Below are 13,510 nucleotides of genomic sequence, written 5' to 3' on the forward strand. Positions count from 1 at the left end.
ATGTGAACTGCAGGCCAGTTACTATTACATTGACATAATCAATTTTAAGTCAGTATAACACTTATCTAACTGAAAATGTATGTTCAAAAAATGAGTGTTCATTTTTGGTCTTCCTACCACGATTGATTCTCACTTGAATCAGTAGATGAGTCCAACTCACCCCACATCAGATCTGATCTGATTTGATCCAACCCTTATAGGATGCATTTTCTCTGTTGCTTTCATTCCCTTACATCAGGACTACTGATCAAATTTAAAACTGGATAACTTGTTCTCGGTAACTTTGGAGGAAACAGAAAAATGGCTTTGTCCTCTTCCTTCCTACTTGTTTCAGATCAGTAGTCTTAACCACATCTATGCTCCATGGAGTACTCATTCTAAAAATCATTATGTGGAATAAAGCTTAAATTCCATTAACACTTCTATTACATTCTCCTTATCATTAACTTTTACAACAGAAGTTAAGGATGGTGTTGGCAAATGCTAACACTAGCCTGCTTGGACTGTTCTTCCAGGGTGGCTAATTGAACATGTGAACAGTCAGTGCTGTCAAAGGGCCAACCAGATTCTGATATTTGTCTCAGAAGAAAGTTGGGAAAATTAGCTGTCTTCACTACAAGTTAGCCTGAGTTACTTCCCTTAACACCACTGCAAGACCCGCATCAACATTTTTCTCCCTTAACCTCAGAATGAGCAGATGATTTAAAGATTAAGGGAGTCACTGATATATGATGCATACTATCATATAGAGATTATCTTTGCCTGGGCATAAGCAATCGTGTGAAGTGAAAATGTGCATATGAAATTTCTTTGCACCTATACAAAATATTTTTGTGATGTAACTGTCTGATTCTTCACAGCACTTAGACTTCTTTAGTCTCAGATGCTGTGAGGCAGGGCCTCACAGCTGGCACATTTAACTGCAGCTTAATGGAAGGACCTGTCTTGTCTCTCAATTAATGTGTTTGAATGAGCTAGGGACCAAGGCATTTAATGGAGAATATAGCTACTGGCAGTAACTGGGGGGTCAAGGTCTTGACTTTTCCTGGAGTTCATCTGGCTTGAAGTTAGTAATGAAGGAGTGTATTTAAAGAAAAATGAGGCAACTTTATTTTTTATACAGAGTCTTTATTCTTTTGTTCTCTTCAAGTAAAATCTTTTTGGGTGCTGATGACATTTATGGCTTAACCCACACACACACAAAAAAATTGCTAGCACCACTCTTTGCTACAGCACAGGCACCACAAGAGCAGTGCACAGATAAATTAGTCATGAGGTACAGTATTACAGAACATTGCAAAGTAATTAAAGAAACCCCCTGAAATAAGCAACATCTCATATTGTTAAAATCTTAAAATCTGCTGCATCTATGAGCTAGGTGATCAAAATAATGATTTTTTGTAATATAAAGCACTTTCTTCAAGCTAGTCAGGTGAACTAAGTGACCTCATGAAGGAAAAAAAGTCTGGTTTAGACAATAGCCATTTTACATCACTGCAGAGTAAAAATTGGTAGGTAGATGGCAAGCCATGGTAGGTAGATGGCAAGGTAGATGGCATGAGATATTCAACACAGTATGTAACTGGGATGATTGTCAGCTTTCCCAATTTCCTGGGAAGAGTTAAATACCCATTTATTCTTTTGTCAAGGCAACTGTGTACTACCCCAGATAGTAGGTAGGGTAGTTACAAGGTTGCTGTTAAGTCCTAAGCCATAAGTACTGCTTGTGTAACAACATGAGTTTAGCTGGCTTTTTATACAATGATAAAATAGAGCTATGCAAAACCAGTCTTTGGCTACATAGTTACTTAATACACAAATGCACGCAGCTCACAAATGCAATAGTAGGTTAACCACTGTTTTTCTAAAACAAATCACAACCACGCCTCCTATCATCCAGGGAGGAGGAGGAGGAAAAAAAAAAGAAAAGAAAAGAAAAAAGAAAAAAAAGAAAAAAGAAAAAGGGTGAAATAAAAAATTCAAAGTAAAATGTACCAGAAAAAAAACAGTGATAACAGTACACTTGAACCCCCAGTTAAAATTTGCTCTCTAGGAAAAACTGGACAATAAATGGATTCAAGTTACAATTTTGCACTGAAGTTAAGAAAAAAAAAATAATAATCAATAGTCCTCTTAGAATATATGTATGGCTTTATGGACTTTCTGCAAACCTTTATTCAAGTTGAGTACATAAAAAATTTCTATATTAACAACTAACTTATAAACATGAAAGTTGCTTCATATTTAGCCCCCACGGATCATATTAAAAGCAGTGTCAGATACCGAAAGTCAAATATTTTTAGACTTGTACAGTGCATAATGAATTTGCTTATTCATATTCACAGTAATGTTTTTTAATGCAGACTTCATTTCTGTCAAGTTTAGAAATTTCTGATGCAACAGGTAGGAAATCCTGGAAATTATGCAGTAGGCAAAAGAGAATGCGAGCAATGACAAAAGAAAATACAAACCAGTCAAGGAAGAAAGTCAGAGGCAACGTTCTTCCATCAAGCAAAGCTGATAGATGAAAATTAGTCTAAATCATTTATGTAAGGCAATTCTAGCAAAAAATAGGTACTTAAAACAAATTTAATCTAAACATTTTCAGTTGTTTCATCAGGCATCTACAGTAGTTTTAATTTATTTTATTGCATGCATATAGCAATTCCAGAAACAGCACATTTCAGCAGTATTGCCACTATCAGCCATTTAACAGAAGGTAGTTAAATACTTCAAAATAAAATCCTTTAAAATGAAATTAAGATGAAATATGAAACATTCTGTCTCTGGAACTAGCCTAATTTCTGAGAATGGGACTATTGGAATATATTTTCAAGCTTTGCATAGATGTTTCAAATGAAACAGAGCTGATATCAAATGGTACCAGAAAAGTCCTCAAGATAAAAGTTCTCTCGAGTAGCACCAGAAGTTGGAGTATGTGGTATTTGTTTCTCTTGACATGAAGCTGCTGTGGAGTGGGTGTCAGGGGAAACTGAATCAAGGGAAGCATGCAAAACCCTTCTGTTCTGGGGCAGACAATTAAGATGCCAGGTTTTTGGGTTGTTTTTGTTTGTTTGTTTGTTTTGTTTTTTGGTTTTTTTTTGTTTGTTTGTTTGTTTTTTGTTCTTGTTTTTTTGATAGCTTGGTAATAAGCTGTGGTCAGACAAATCCAACCCAGCATTTGAAAAAGAGTGGCTGTTTCTTAAAGCAGGAAAGGTATCCATAATCTCTGACGAAACAACAAAAATAAGGTATCTCTTCAATTGCAAATGCATAATCAATTATAGAATACATAGAATACAGTATGAATACCTGGATTTCATTTCAAGTAGCCCACGGATGCTGAGCTGCTTTTAATTATCAGAATTTTTTGGTAGCTGGGATGTATCTAATGAAGTCTTCTTGAGAGCAACGTGGTTTGCATAACTAACTTGCCCCTTTTGGTATTTCTTGATAGTGAAAACAGATTTTTTCCATTTTCACTTATCCTTAAGCATGTCTTCAGAATTTTGGTTTTAAATCAAGCGGTGCACTAAAAAAAGTCGAAAAACAAGAGGAAAAAAGCCTCTTGCTGGTCTGCAGTGCCATCTCAAAGGCTGACAAAGTCATTAAGTTCAATTAGGCTCAAATATTTATTAAGCACTGATGAATTGAGTGTATTCAGTGATGGAGAAATTGTTTGTGGGTAATGTGCTGTAGTAAAAACATGAGGCATGCATGGTTGAATAAACCTGCACAGAGATTTTTTTCTTGTGGAATGTTTTTTTCTAAATAGAAATTTTATCTACTTACCATGCCACTTTTCCATTGTCCTTATACACAGGAATCAAAATTTATATTAAAGACTACCCTTTTAAAGTGATAAATTGCCTGGGAATATTATGCCTCCTGAAACGTTCTAAAGTTTCACTTATCAACTTTAATACCTGTATTCATTAAATGTGACAAGTGATATGATGTGTTTTACATGTGACGATCTTGTGCACTGCATCTTTAGTGTTCTGGTATAGTAGTCCATGATAACAAACCAAACAAGAATGATACAATCAAGGTGAATGAAAAGACTTATCAGCCAGTGGTGGTCTGGAGTTGCTCATTACTATGTAACATTTTCTAGATGTATGCTGAGGCTTCATTTTCATTTCAGGATTCAGAGGGAGGAACTGCAATCATATTTTTGTGTGTAGGGGAGGGAAGGGGTGTCGATTCCAGAATAGTATCTCCAGATTCAACATAGGGCACAGTGACTTCTTTCTAATGACAAATGTCAAAATTAGGGCCAGCATTCGCTAAAACCCATGAAGCAGTGCTCAAGGGAAATTAATTTCTGTGATTGTCTCCAAACCTCAAAGAAAATATCTTTGCAAACTAATGAAGATAAAATTAAGAATTGAAGTCTGTGGCATCCGTTCAAAGTTTAAATGTAAATGGAAGTGTTGGAAATGAGTCAAGTATTTGCCAATGAGATTTAAAATGGTGCATGGAATACCACTGTAGAAAGCAGTTTTGTCCCTCTGAAACTGAGGAGCAAAAGGAGAACAAATAGTGTTTGTGAGTGCGCAGATTGCTGTGTGTGCAGTATGTTAATGACATCTGAATTTCCATCTCTTAGACATTAAGAACATAACAGAGTAATTTCATCCCTGCTAGTAAAGTGATGAGCTCGAAAATTAGAGCATCCATGCATGAGATCCTGAAGTGCTGGCTGTTAAAATCTTCTCTGAGTAACTTCTATGTTTGTCAATGGCCCATGTTGTTCAGCATTATAACAACTGACAAGAGATTGCAGGTATTCAGGTTTAATAAGGGTGCTGTAATACAAGCACTATCTTTGGATGGAACAAATGCATGCAGACCCTTAGGTGTTCTCTCTCTGGTTAAATGCTTTGTGTGGTCTGTTTGTTACAGCAGGCTAGCTGTCTGCACTCATATCTCCCAAATGCATGTAATCTGGTAACTATTTTAGCACAAGGACAGGCATAGTATTAGCATGAGGCAATTGTAAGCAAGCCAGACTAGAAGTACTTGGCAGTGTTGTCACTGAGGGGTCTTCATAATAATAATAATAAAAAAAAAGCTGGTTCCAGATTCTCAGGAGAATCAGTGCAGGGTTTTTGTGTGGTGCTTTTCATCCTGTTGAGCATGGTTCCTGAGTGCTTTCTAATTAACTGTATTAACTCTCCTAGCGCTCTAAGCTAGTGACATGAGGACGTCAGAATGATACCAGACCAGATAAGGTAATTGCTAAAGGAAAATAAGGGAGTGGGGAATTCTGTGGCCTTTGAAAACAAAGAGTTTTCAAAAAATGTTTCATTACAGAATGGGAATGTTTTTTATTAAGTTTTGTATGAATGTTATTCTATTTGACCAACTTTACCTGAGATATAGCAAGAATATGTCTTGTAACTTAACATTGATGATGCTCAGAATAGGCTTTTGATGTTTTTATAGGAGGCAAATTCAGAAAATGCAGAAACTGCATGACTGCTAGTAGTGGGCCTAGAGATTTGTGCATGGAAACTTTTGTATCTGGGACAGAATTGTATAAATCAACAGTTACTGAGGAGATTGCTGAATCTACCTAGTCTAGGCAAATATTTCTTGGTTCCTGGCATCATACATAGGATTGAATTACATAACTACATGGAGGAAAAGGAATTTTTGTTAGTTTGTCAGTGTTTTAAGTTCAGTCAAACAGGTCAGTACAAAACCTATTGCCTTTTACAAGTAAGGGCAGCAATTATATTTAGAAGGTAGACATTGAACTTTGAAGATTTTTGTCCACCATCTCCAGTTTTGGAGTGAAGAACCTATTAGGAGACTCCTCAAAACTTAGGATTTCTTCTTGCATTAGAAACTACCTCACTTTTGGAGCTGCTGATTGCCTAGAGCTATATACAACCAGATTCCATTCTCTTTCAGATTTACCAAAGCGAATCTCATATAGGAGATTTTCTCTGTTTCAAGTATGTTTGTTATCTATTTCCCAATTCCTTCTTGTGAACAGCTGATGATAAGGCATTCATCTCTTTCAGCATTTCTCAAAAGAGTTCATTTCTAATGTACCTCTCAACTGAAAGGCATCCACTTTGTAGCAAATGTCAGTTAGCTGTGATCCACAAGTTGGTCATTGTTCTGAGTTACAGACCTTGTATAGTTACTTTAAGGCTGATCTACAGGATATTACATTGCATTGATCTTTAAAGAGAATTTGAGTGAAGAAAGAACCACAACTTTTATTAAAGAGAAGGATATAAATCTACTTTTTAAGTTGAAAACACAAAATAAGTAGCATTGAAGTTGCTGATATTATGAAAGTGTGCCTCAGAAGATAGTAATAGTCTTTTATTTAAAAGAAAGAAAAAAAAAAAAAAAAGAACTGCAGTCTTTTTCTTTTTTTTTTTTTTTTAAGAAACTGTATTAGTGTTCCTAAGATCACACCCTTAGCACAAGAAAAATGTGAGAACTAAGATCTCTAAAGCTGAAACCACACTTTTTTTTTTTTTCTTTTTTTCTTTTTTTTTTTTTTTCCATCAAGAATGTTATTTCCCTTAGAAATAATATCATCAGCTTAATATCATCAGTGCCCAACAGCCGCTATTAAAAAACTTCTCACTGAGGGCAGCTGCTGAACAAGTAGCACCCCATAACTAAATACAAATAAGCTTGTCTGATGAGCATCTGTGAACAATGGCTGGCAGGCAAAATTCATGACAGGTGGACTAGTGAATATAAAGACATGGCTAAGATCTGAAAAGACCTACGCTTGAGGTCAAGTTGAGTAGTAGCTTGCACAGAGGCATACAGAACATTTATCAAGATACAGGCTGTGTTTTCAAACATTTTGAATGTTTGAATGGTCTGTAATTATACAGACCATTTCACATATATGATAATAATTGCATACATTACTTCTGATATGCTGGCCAATTTGCTTATACAAATATATCATTTACATCTGGTTTTTCTTTGGGTATATGTAAATATCATCGTTAATTTTCACTGGAAGCAGTAAGTGCACGTTGTATTATGCACTTGGGTATACTCATCTATGGACTGGTCAAGGCTGTCCCAAATTATACTTAGCTATTACAATCAGGGGAAGTTTAGGTTGGATGTCAGAAAAAACTTCTTTACAGAAAGGGTTGTTAAGCACTGGAATAGGCTCCCCAGGGAGGTGGTTGAGTCACCATCCCTGGATGTGTTTAAAAGCCATTTGGATGTGGTGCTCAGGGACATCATTTAGTGAAGGGTTGTTAGAGTTAGGGTAGTGTGGTTAGCTTGGACTCAATGATCTTTAAGGTCTTTTTCGACCCAGCAATTCTATCATTCTATGAACCTGGGAAAGATATATTTTGGTTATGAATTAAACTACTGGAAAAAAACGATAAGGTTTTTTGAACCATAAAGTTTCAATTTCTTTTTTTTCTTTTTTTTTCAGTTCTTGTGTATTCCAGTAGGAGCCTATCAGAGGACTGCATTGATTTGAAGCAAATTCTTCATTAACAAGGTATCAGCAATATTCTGATTTTACGTGACTGATGGAGCACTTCAGGGATATAGCTGTGGCTTGGCGTAAAAATATACGACCTTGACTTGTTCTGAGCCACAGTTAACTGGTCAATAGGAAATCATTACGCAATGTAATCCTGTATAGACACAGGGACATTATGTTCACAAACAAAAAGAGGTGAAAGCTGAAGAGTAAAATGATTTTTCACTATTAGAACATTCAAGTAAACTCTGTGTTTCCATTCCATTCTGAATGTCCTTCCTTGGCAAGTTGTACATAAATTTATATGATCAACCAGTCTTTCAAGTGGTCAATGGCACCGATGCAATGATGCATCAGATATTTTAGTAACGTGATTGTGGCAAGTTCAGTGAAGGGCTTTTTACCTTTGTGGTGTAACTTTTTGATCATCTCAAAGGAGTTCGCTTCAATTTTGCAAGAAGAATAACTTGTGTTAAGAATTGGAGCTCTTAACAGCTGTTTTTTGCATAACGTAAATAATGTGAATTTTGGAGTACTGGATTAATATTTCATTTCTGTTTTCTGTGTAAAATGGCTGGCACTGAGGTATTTTAAAGCTACTTGAAAAAAGTATTTTAAAAACTCAATTTTGAGATACAATCATATGTACAGTTTTGAAATAGAGTATATTGAATTTGTTCAGTATGCCTCTCAGAATGACAGAATTATATATCATGATAGACACAAGTGATCTGAAATAAGTGAAGTTCCTAAGACCATGCCATCTTTTATAGCTGAATTATATTTAAATTTGCTGCACTCAAAAGTTATGGCAAATAGAAATATACAAGTATAAAATATGCAAGACAATGTACTTTTTAAAATAATTCCCTCCACTTATATGCCTCTCTTCAGATGGCATCAGTGATTCTGATTTTTAACTTCCTTTTCAAACTACTATATCAGTCCAACAAAAATAGAAATGAAATTTTTTCCATATGCTGATTGTCACCACCCTCAGAATTTTGTTGTGTATTTTGACCTTAGCTGGACTGTAAGATGGCATTTTGGAATTTGTTCCATAAATGTGTCTGTAGGCTTTTGCAGCTATTTCAAATGTTGCTTCTCACTGCCTTCTACAGAAGCATTAGGTCTGGGCTTTTTCTTAGCAGAGATTGGCTCAAGAGATTATCATGAATTAAACCATCCCATGAAATTTAACTACTGTCACCTGAACAGGAAAAATCGAGTGTTGTCCCTGGTCCAGAAGACAACCTAACGCTTAGCTACACAAGTGTTATAATCTTAGAGTTTGTAATTTTATCCAAAGATTTTCCTAAAACATTTGGAAAGTTTTAGTTTCTTTTCTCCAGTATTATGCTACTGGAGAATCATTTTCATTTTCTTTTCTTCTTTTCATTATTTTCACTATCATTTTCTTCTGAATGAAAATATCAAGTGCATTCTAAGAAGCAATTCATGGCCCTGAATCACAGTCTTTCAAATGTTTGACATTGGCATGCTGTGTATAGGTTTATATTATGTTTGTATGCAGGTATCCCTCTGTTTATATATTTTATATGCATGCAGTTGCAGGGTGGAGGCACATAGCTATAGCCATACAGTTACCTACACTCAATATTGCATTGAGTTGTTAAACTAGTTCCATTATAAACTAGTTCCATTTATACATTTTAAGGAGCCCATGTTCAAAAAATGAAATGGAATCTTGCTCCTGATAGTTCATGGAATCACCCAGTAGAATTTGTTTATATTCCCACATGTTGTGGTGTTTGTGATCTGTGCAGAGGAATGCATAATTTTTCCTGGCTTCAAGAAGTCATGCAGTGCAAGAAGTTGGGCATGTGCAGGTTGTTTATTTAAAAACACTTGTCCAAACTTCTTGCTTTGCCTTTGATTCTAGAATCTTAACAAAGAATTTGGTCAGATGTTAAACACGTGCATATTAGCCTAAAAAAAAATAAAAAAAAGCAAAAACAAAACAAAACAGAAACCCCTCACACATAAGAGGAAGAGAGCTCTATGATTTAAATGTGTTGCACTTCCATGCTTTTTCCTTTTAGGCTTCTCTGACTGGTAGGGTACAGTGGCATGCTTCCATTTATCACATAGACCAAACTGCTTCCAAAATGTTACAGAGCCAAGGCCCATGTCTCTATTGTCAGAATTTACTGACTTCAGTGCAGAAATACAGTGTCTTCTATGTTTTCTTCCAGATGAGAGAGCATGAAATTTCTGAAATTCCTTTAGAGTCTGTAAAGACATACATATATTCAAGCAGGAAGGTGTGGTTCTAGGAAAGAAAAGTAAGCCATACCTGCACTAGTAAGCTGTGCTTAAGTAAAATGTTAGAACTGTGCTGTTCTTAGGATTAAAAATTATCTTTTCTGCTGTAGTTTGCTTTAGCAACCTGTTAGCTTGTTAAGCCAGCTTGGCGTTTCTGAACAATAGGCAACAGTATGTTACATACCCTTTAAAAGTTGTGTACACTAAAATCAATTTATTACATGTCTAAGTTCTTCAGGTGACTGAATCCCAATCTAAGAATTGGGATAATTTTCTGTACCTATATGGTTGTGTCCCTAGGCATTCTGCAAGAAATGAGACAGCAGGCTTTGGTATCTTTGTGTATGCCTCTTGTTTATTAAGAAATTGCTTGTGAATTCCCTCTTCAAGGACTGTACTGCGTCTCTCTAAATAATACTGAAAGCTTTGGCATATTTGTCTGTTCTTGTTGGCTGTTTTGTTCTGAATTTGTTGTTTTTTAGCAAAATATTTTCAGTAACAATTTTGCCTTAAGGCAAAAACGTACTACTAAGACTCTCAATAGTATTTGGTACAGTTTTCCTTTATTTCCTTGAGTAGGTTAAATACTTTGTTCTAAATCTGGTAATTGTCAGCAGAGAATACCTATGAACATGTAAATAGTCTACAGTGTACCTGCTGTTAGGTTTTTTGGACCATTTGTTAGGCTATGGTGTGTACCAAATACTTAATAGCATTAAAATAAATGATTAAGTTTTTAAGTCATAACATTTTTATTGCTCTGAGGGGAAATCTGCAACGCTCTTCTGAATTCAGAGGTGCATCAAGCTTTTTAAGATTAATTGCTACCAGTTTGCAATTGATGCAAACAGGTTTCAATATGAACATAATTTAATCTTTGCCATCAGACACAATCAGTAACGCAGTATCAAATGGTACCAACTTCTTGGATTGTTATTCTTTTCTTGAAATTGACAGGTAATTTGAAAGATCCTTCCCCCATCTCATAAAACGCTACAACTTCTAATACTCTAATGCCTGAATCCTCTGACGACTGCTGAAGATGCGGGTTTGATATGGTATCGTCAGGATTCTTTCGCCTAAGCAAGTGTATTAAGTATATTGGGAGTCAAAGATATAAGTTCTCATTTAGTACAATTAAAAATAAATAAAAAGAGAAGCAAAGGATAAATAATCTTGTGGTTCATACTGGGAATTTCTGTGTGACCAGTCAGGCATGTAGGGAAATTGGACTTTATAGGTTCCTGCCTAACAAGGCTGCCCCTTTATAACTACATACCAGACAAGGCAGCTTTGGATGCTTTTACTATATAAAGATACATTCACATCAAAGAGTTTGACATTTTTGTAAACTGAATTACTGTTTATTCTTAGAAAAGAAACAACATATTGTGGCTAGATATGGAAAAAATATTTGGAGTAGAACTTCTTGGAATGAATTAAAGAAAAGAAAAAGCTTGTACAAAATGCTTGACGAAGCAGAAAGTATAAAAATATTCCTGAACTCGCGCTGATACAAAAAGGCAGGGTTAAAGCTGCTTTTCTAGTTCCTATGTTTGCCAAAAACATGTTTAGAGTTCTTTTAAGGTAAATGAACTGGACTCAGCTAACTGTAAGAAAAAATGTCTGCTTCCTTATATATAAGTCTGCTGAACAGAAGTTTTTCTAGACCAAAATCAGGCAGATTCCTACAGTGCGTGATTACACTTAGCTTGGAAATAATCCCATCCTTGTACAGAGAAGCATATGCTTGTATGCCACAGAAAGCATAGAATTTATAAGCATATATTAAGGACTTTGAATCAGAGTCGTGATGTTTTTAAGTTAGAAAGGTATAAGTGGAAATCTGTTGCAGTTCTAGTGTTAAACAATCCTATAACTTCAGGCAGATGAATCTGAAAACTCCGATGTTTCATGGTATGTACTGCATCTGTCTGTTCAACACACTGCATTAAGTGCCGTGACAGGAAATGCCTCAATTCAGTTATTAATAGAAAATATCAGAAGGCAGTAGTTTATCTTCACTTTGCAGATTGTCTCATGTTAGAACACTTGTGCCATATGGAAATATTTTTATTTTTTCACTTTAAGTCTTTTTAATCTGGCTAGAACTGATAAATAATCAGTTTCTTCGCTGCCAGTTCTCATTACCACTTGGCTTTCCCTTGGCCTCCTTTTCATGTGTACACATGGCATGTGCTGTGCCAAACAGTCAGCAGAGGAACAGCGCGATTCCGGATGGAGTGTGCCTAAATTCCAGGCAGTGGTCTGTTAAGCAAATGTAGCGTTTGCACTGTGGTGTTACTGTGATGTTGTAGCATAACACAGCACCAAAACACAGAATTGGTACAAAGCCTCAAAGCTATGATATCACGTTTGTGAGCCTGTGGAAATCAAAGGTTATTTGGGGATCTTTGCTTCCTCCAGGTAAGGCTTGTGTGTGCAGCAGCCTCATCTGTCTAAGGAAACAAAATTCTTTTCAGGCTCTTTTCTGTTATCCAGCTCTTAAGTATCCTCTTTGCCTACCTGTCCAGTTAGGGGTAGGTGGATTTTCAGTGAAGATGCCTTTAATCATAGCACTAAGGTTAACTGAGGCTCCTTTGAGGGACGTGATCTGCATAGGTGCTGCACTGCCTCAACCATATTCATTGTGGGCAAGGCAGCAGCAGAATCCTGCTTGTGGCCTTGCCCTGCATTGGTTAGTTTCTTGTTTTTTTAATGAGAAAGTGAAAACTCAGAATGCACTCCCTCTTCTTTTTCCTTATGATCTGCACTTTGAAAACTGTATGACTTTCTGACACACCTTTCTCAAATATGATCTGAATACTTATTTCCTCTTAGTACAGACAGGATGGAAAGATTTAAATGAAAGGGATTAATGAATCTTGTGAAACAATTGTCTATATACAAAAAGTGATTTGCACATTTGCAGTTTGGGGATGATTTAATTAGACACACATGTTATTAGTAGGTGCTTGTAGTACTCATAGGACTAGCCCAAAGGCAAGGGATCTGTAATGAAAATTTTCCATTAAAAAATATAATTGCATAGCACAAGGTCTTTGTAAAAAAAAAAAAAACAACACCTGTTGCTGTTTTCTTTTCGTTTGTTTTTAATTAGATGCTGAGATCTAGATCTATATATGCTGAAAATAAGAAGAAAGTTTTCTTTCCTGCATAGGATAACTAAGCACACAGGCAATACAAAGTTGTGAAAACATCAGAACAGGGTTGCTTTGCTTATAATTTTGATTTTTTTTCTGTGTTCTGATGATCTTTGTGGAACTGAATGTATGGTAGACACTGGGAATTTATTTGGAGCTCTGTATTGCCATCTTGTCTGATCTTGTCTGACTAGTTACTAAGTTTCTTGTAGTGTGTTACCAGTACTAGGAATATCAAAATGCTTTTCCTAAGATGGAGTTTCTGATAATCTCTCTGCCAGCAGCCTATTGGACTCAACTGTGTGAAAATGCCATGAAGTGTGAGCACAATATACTGTGACGTGCCCCTTAAGTTGATTTCATCAGAAAACACATCTATTTTTGTCATAGGTGGGGCAAGTGTGGTCCTCTTATGAAGATAATCAATAAAAAAGCACAGGCAAAACATCAGTGTTTATGAAAGAGGTTGTTAAATGGATTTAAAAGTTGTCATCATTGGTTACCTTAGTGTGACTGGGAACAACAGTATGATTTAATAACACTGAATCAAGAGAAGTCTACACTT

The 13,510-nt window shown here is 35.8% G+C and overlaps 1 protein-coding gene across 38 annotated transcripts in view; it reads left to right on the forward strand.

Moving 5' to 3' along the window:
• The window catches only part of SORBS2 (sorbin and SH3 domain containing 2), a 143,254-nt gene that overhangs the window by 35,246 nt on the left and 94,498 nt on the right, over positions 1 to 13,510 (forward strand). For 32 of the 38 annotated variants that reach the window (XM_052682542.1, XM_052682539.1, XM_052682540.1 and 29 more), the window contains one exon: positions 7,442 to 7,510. The exons of 3 other annotated variants lie outside the window; for them this stretch is intronic. The gene's annotated coding sequence lies outside the window, so the exon portion shown is untranslated. Of the gene's footprint in view, positions 1 to 5,186; positions 5,238 to 7,441; positions 7,511 to 13,510 lie in introns of all 38 variants that reach the window. 3 more of the 38 variants (XM_052682547.1, XM_052682553.1, XM_052682572.1) reach the window with 1 other exon arrangement.

The sequence above is a fragment of the Tympanuchus pallidicinctus genome, unplaced genomic scaffold (genome assembly GCF_026119805.1).
Source record: "Tympanuchus pallidicinctus isolate F22 unplaced genomic scaffold, pur_lepc_1.0 scaffold2, whole genome shotgun sequence".
Lineage (NCBI taxonomy): Eukaryota > Metazoa > Chordata > Aves > Galliformes > Phasianidae > Tympanuchus > Tympanuchus pallidicinctus.